Source organism: Nyctibius grandis, chromosome 6 (genome assembly GCF_013368605.1).
Source record: "Nyctibius grandis isolate bNycGra1 chromosome 6, bNycGra1.pri, whole genome shotgun sequence".
In the NCBI taxonomy this organism is placed as follows: domain Eukaryota; kingdom Metazoa; phylum Chordata; class Aves; order Nyctibiiformes; family Nyctibiidae; genus Nyctibius; species Nyctibius grandis.
Window position 1 is genome coordinate 64,111,939 of NC_090663.1, and position 6,649 is coordinate 64,118,587.

Genomic DNA, 6,649 nt, shown 5'->3' on the forward strand with positions numbered 1-6,649 from the left:
TATGCATCATTTACTTTTATCTGCATTTTTACCCACTTATTGCAGGGAAATGGACATCAAACAGTTCCAGTCTGTGCCTCCCTTTATACCCATAGCTAGGAGGCAACTCTTCATTTTAGTTATTTTTGAGGCAAAATATTAGTGAGTTAAGATTAAGGGGAAAAAACCCCCAGACACTAAATGAAGCAGTGCTTTAAAGTGACTGGAGTTATTTGTGTTGTTTATGTGAATATTTTTAATTGTTTGGTCTCTTCTTCCCAATGCTGCTATCTATTTGCCTACCAGTGCAGGAGGCAGGGAGCAGCGTGGATGTGCTGAGCATACCTAGCCCAAGCCCTTGCTTGCTCTATCATTGAAAGATCACTGAAAGGCTCTTTAGCAGCCTGCACCAATTTCTGCTTTTCTCAGCACCTCTAAAAACAGTGCTAACCAATTCTTGGCTGTGGAAACCTTCAGCAAGGCAAACACCTGGGGACAAACTTTTTCCTTGGTTTAGTTTGTTTTTTTTTAGTGGTTGATATGCTGGCTTTGTTTCCCCACATTGATGTGCTGTTCTTTCTTTTTCCCTGTCTTTGATTTTTTTTTTTTCTCCTTTTCATGCACCGGGACAGATGCAGGGGTAACTGGGTAACATTTTTTGGTCTGTGTTAATCCCCTTCTGGTCAGTGTATGAGCTGCCCTGAATTTGCAGGATGCAAGATGCAGAGCTGGGTAATAGCTGGCGTCTTGTGCCAATCTGGGGGAATGCCTAGCTTCTTGCTTTTAGTGTGATTATTTGTCCTGAAAAAGATACTGCTGTGTAAATCTGATGGTCTTTTAAAAGAGGTAGGGCCAAGAGGATAAGGTCTATACTGAGCCCCTGAGAAGCTGCTCCTGGAATAACGCCTTGCATTTTCCGTGATTGCCCTTCAAAATGAAAGATGTGGGAGCTGCCTAGAAGCTCTGCCTGTTCAGCTTGACAAAGAGCAAACCGAAAAGTGATCTGATCAAAGACTGAATATAGCCATGGTTTCTTTAGCTAAAGAGCTCTTCAGTCGAGCACACAAGGGTGCAATTAGCTGAAGGCTACAAAACAAAGGGCAGATTTTAACGATGAGGGAATTAACTGTTGAAACAGCTCACTGAGAGATGTGGTGCATATCCTTTTGCCTTAAGTCTTCACAGTAAAACTGTATGCCTCTCTCTGAAATGTGTGCTATGACTCAGACTGAAAGTTTCCAGCCCAGCTGCAGGTGTAGCTGGGTAAAAAGAAGTTCCCCACTTGCTGTATGCAGCTTCCTGACCCTTAAATTTCTTCCTAGCTGAGCTTTAATTTGGGATGCGTATGAGGAGAAAATGCAAAAGTTTCTTCCAATCTAATACTGTAAAATACTTTCCGAAGTCGTTTGCTATCTATTGCTAATTATTTTTGTGTAGTTCCTGATGGTTTCTCTTCGTGATTTGAGCTGCGCTGAGCTGACTGAGGTCCAGGAAAGCCAAGCTACGCTGAACTTAGCAACTCCTGTTCTCTCTCTGGATTTGCTCCCTTTTACACTTCTTAATTGTGAGTTGATAGCAGATACCCTATTAAACAGCTGCTGGACAGTCAGAAAAATCTTATTTTATTCACTTCCATAAATTAACCCTCCATTTCTTTTAACCATGCTCATCAGCCATATTTCCCATCCAAAGGGAAATTTGTTTTTTGTAGTGATGATGCTGAACAACTCATTTTCATGGCACTTAGGCTTGCTTAGCCATCAGGAATAATCTTTTGATTGTTTCCCATCTCTCAAAAATGATTAATTTAATGATGATTAATTTAAATAAGTCACACCTTCAGGAAATGCCCCTCAGCTGAGGCGTGGGGCCTCTTCCCCAGGCTGCAGGGGGATATCTGCTCTGGTGCCTGGAGCACCTTCTCCCCTTCCTCGATTTTCTCTCACCTCAGTGCTTGCAGGGCTGTTTTTCACACTTTTTCCCCTCACTCCTTGCCGGTTGCAGCTTTTTGCCCTTTCTTGAATGTGTTTTTCCCTGAGGCACTGCCAAGGGGTTGTGCAGTGCCCAGCTGTGGGGCTGCTGCGGAACCATCCGGAACCACCCGGAAGGCAGTGCCTCTCCTCAGGCAGGTGCCTCTCACTGACCCCTCGCCACACACACGGCGGTGCAAGGGCAGCGCAAACGCAGAGCTTTTCCAGATGGTTTTGGCCAAAGGTGTCCTCCGGGAGCCGAGCTTCTCCTTCAAGCTGCCTTGTTTCAGGTCGCCTCTCCCTGGGACCTGTGCGCGGCTGTCATGTGGAGGCTGGGGAGCCAGGTTGGCTGAGGCAGCATCCTGGCTTTAGAGGAGGAAAATGTTTGCTGATCTTTCTCTGCAGAGTTGGACTTCAGACCATGAGTTATCATTGATTTTTTATTTTTTTTTTTTAAATGGCTTAATTATTTGTTGGTTTATTTTTAAGTAAACTCTCTGTGTAGTCAAACTTGTGGTTTAAGAAAAAAAAAAAAGAAAAACGTGTGCAATATCTGATGCCCAAGGACAGCCTGGGATTTATTCCAGGCCTGCAGTGCTGGGGAGGACGATCCCTTCAGCTCCTTTTACTAGTTTTATAACTGCAATTCAGGCATCTCCTACAAACAGTATCACTAAAAGCTATGTGCAGTCAGGCTTTATTTCATTTTTATTTCTCTGATGTCTGGTTTGGCCCTCTTAGTGGCTTGGCATTTCTGTATCTTAATCTTCTCAGTTTGCTAGCAAGGAAAGAAAGAAATGTACAAATGCTGGAAAAAGACACATTATGGCAGCAGAGTTTTTCCCTGTGATAGGAAGAGCAGCACCACGTCCCATCCTTAAAGGTGAAAGGCTCTTGTCCATCTCTGGACACTCTCCTCCAGAAGTAACTTCAATTTTCCCTTTCTCTGCACCTGTGTTTTACCCATGTTTCTGTAAGGCTGGGAGAGCCTTCTATTAAGGGCTAGGAGAAGGTTTTGTAGCTGAAGGGGAGTGATTCTACCCCACAAAATTACTTGCTCGGTTAGAGGCTTTCAATAGTGCACAGAAGAATTAAAACAGGTGTACTGCTCTGAATGGCAGAGGGAAGGGAAGCTGCCTTGAGGGCACATTCGATAGGCTAAGGGAGCTGGGGCATGCTTGGACACCTTCAAAAAGCCATCTGCAAAAAAACCCCAGTAATTGTCTTGCCCTGACTCCCTTTATCCAGTGAGCAAGCAGCAGCCACTGCAACAGGTATTCAATAGAAACACAGTGGGTGACACTGTCATTTTTCTGATCCACATTGCGAGGGGCCCAGGAGTTGAGAGTTTTGCTGCAAACAGAGGATTTCAACTGAACAAAAACAAGTTGCAGACAAAATTAGGCAGTTGAAATTGCATTGCCTTTTGCAAGGTGGTGTTTACCCCATATTTTGCCACCTGATAGCATGGTGTGGGTATGGGAAGGAGCCATATGTGATCCACCCAGCCCTCGCGTGCCTAGTGTTTATCATAGTCCATGCATACGTGTTGAAAACCTTCCCCAGGTGCACCTAGTTTTTACAGCTACAGTATGACTTGATTTCCCACAGGAATCCCTCATCTCTGATTTGTCTATGCATCTCCATTTCATAGTAAGCATTTGCACTGTGGCTTTACAGGAAGCTAAGTCTCTGCTCTGTGTCTGTGTAGCGTCCAGTACAGCAAGGCTATGTGAAAGTCATCCCTTCAAAATCATGGTTCCTAATTTTGTGGTCTTTGATTGGGGTTTTTAGCACTGAGAATCTTTAGAAGTTACCTTCATTTTCAGACAAAATTCTTATTGAAATCGGTGAAGAAAAACCAGAGCAGTTATTTAGGTGCCTGAGTATGAAGTCAGCTTTAAGCACTGAGCTTTGCCAGTGTTGTCTCTCATAGGCAGTGCACTGAGCTGAACCCACTGCTAATTGAGTAGTAAATCAGTGCAAATTGCACAGTGTTGTGGTGTTCCAGAGCAGCCTTTGCAAATCCATGTCCTCTGCTCACCAAGCAGCCGCTGCCCCATGTGAACCCACTGTCCTGCTGCTCCTGGATGTATCAGCTAAAATCAGTTATAAGCAGATAGGAAAAAGTGTATGCTGGTGGATTGATGAACCAGGGATCCCTGGGGTTTAAGAGCATTAATTCTCTCGATTTCAATAGCAGTGAAGCTTTTTAATTGCTTAGATGGTCTTCCAAACATCCCCTAAGGAAAAAGCTAGTTTTCCCCTGCTGTGAGGTTGGCTGTCTCCCTTGGAACAGATGGAGCTTGTGGGAACTAGAGGTAAGGACTGGGTTGGAGCTTGAGTAAAATTGTCCAGTACGTTGCATCGACACCTCTACCCCTTACTGTGGTGAAAAAACCTCTAGCAAAGGATGAAACTCATTTGTATGAACGGCAGCTGTGTCTTGATGAGCCCTAATGGCTTCAGGGCAATGTGTGCTGACCTTGTCCCATATCAGGAGCTGCTGCTGGGATGGGGATGACGGTGTGGGGATGATGGTGTGTTGCAGCACACTTGCAGTTAGGTTTCATTTGCAAATAATTTAGCAAGGCTGTTCTGGTTTTCCTTATTTATTCTTGGGCAGATCTTCCCTGCAGGGTTGTCAATTGGCAGGCATCTAGGGGTGTTTCCATGCTTTGATGGTGATCAGAGGAAGAACGGAGAAGAGGGATTGCAGCAATGGTTGTGTGTCAGTCCTTGGGGATACAGTCCTTGGTGTGTAATGTATAAAGACCTTTTTAGGTGATAAATCACTGAAGGGACAGGCATGTCTGTCACAGACAGATTCCTACTCCACAAGATGCTGAACAAACAGGGAGGAAAATCCTGGCTGTTTTTCTAGCCAGGTCACCGGGATGGTATGTGTGTAACCCAAAGTCTGTGTGCACTGCTCCTTGCGCTGGTGCCAAACATAGAATGGTTTTCCCACCCCATGTAGATTTTCTGAGTTTCAGGGAAGTTCCCAAACAGAACCAAATTCTGTCTCAAGACTGCAAAAGTCAAAAGGAATCTTTTATGTTTCTTTTAAATAAAGTTAAATAAATTTAAATTCTTTCTTTCATAAATTTAAAATTTTACATTGTGCTTTGGACATTTCATTTTTTAACAATATTTTTTAATTATAAATTCAAGTTTCAAAGCAGATGAAATTCAAAAATACAACATTTCAAGAGGCTTGAAATATCTTGCTCCCTTCTTCCTGATTTCTTTTTTTCAATCAGAAATTCATCACAAATGACCCTTTCATACAAATGGCTTTAATTTTGACAAAGTGTTTGCTTTCTGATGAAAATCTCTAAACAGTGTCAGTAGCAAGGACCCTTAGCTTCTGTAGCTTAAATATTGTTAGTGTATGAAGGACTTGAAGTTAACTCAAGTGTTCAGATTTTTTTTGGTTCAAAATGAAGAAAATCCAAAGCTGTAAAATCTGCACATGGCTCTACCCTGTTTGCTCCTTCTGAGAATATTTTGTGTGTGTGTGTTTGTTTAGGGTTTTATATAAGGACAGGAAAAAATATTTTAGAGGATGACTTGTGAACAAGCACACTGGAGAAATACTGTTTCTCCATGAGTTTCAGACTGAAGCGTAACCTGATTTATTAGAGTTTTTCCTTATTTGTAACAAATGTTTTTCTATTGCCTCTATCAGTTGGTGACACCATTTCTGTGGTAAATGAAACGACATGTGAAGGTAATGATGACAAAGGGCTGATAATGGATGGCGATGGGAAAGGGGAATGTGGTGCAACAACATGCCCTACTGAGGTTGATCCAAGGACACCTATCAATCAAAATGGTGACAACAGTCGGGGAAATTTAGCTGGAGATTCATTGAACCCTTAATGAAGTGACAAAGAAAAATAAGGAAGCTAAAAAAGGCTTCTGGGCTTTTCATCCCCCTCATTCTGCCTGTTCTCAGATGGAGAAGGGGACCGTGGGATTGCCAAAGGCGCCTCTTGTCATTGCATCTGTAAGAGGTAATCATCATGCTTTGAAAAGGAGCAAAGTGTTTGGAGCCGTGCGGATATATATTTCATTGCTTCAGTGCAGAAAGGGGGTTGTCAAAGACCTTTTCTGTAACTCATGTGGCGGGCCTACCTGCCTCTTGATCGTAATTGGAAGTATTAAAAGAAATGGTAATAAGGTACGTGTGCCTTGCATGAAAATAGGGTAAAGCCATATTGTGGCTTGGTCAGTGTTGCCCATAGAAAGCTTTATTCAAACCCCTCTTTCTCCTAATCTTGTTTTATCACCAACAAACACGATGAGTTACATTTGGGAGTGTGCAATCTGTTGGAACTCAAGAGCTGAGGTATGTGGCTTGTAAATGACAGGATAGATAAAATGCTACTGTTTTTTTCTGAGCTGCCTTTCAAAATTAGCATGGGTGCTTAGCGCATATGGATAGCTTCTCTTGTTTAGCTTTTGCATACATTTCCATTAATAATACGTTAATATTATTTTAGTGGCAATGCCCACTATGTGGAGGAGACTCTCTGCAGATGCAGGGAATCTGTTAATTTTTTTCCACCCAGCAATTCTCTCTCTCTTTGAATATGCCACGTAAGAGCTTGCTCTTCAGGTTGGGAGGACTCTGACGGGAAAATATTTACTGCACTTGAGATCTTGCTCATCTTTTTCATTGATTGGAAAATCCA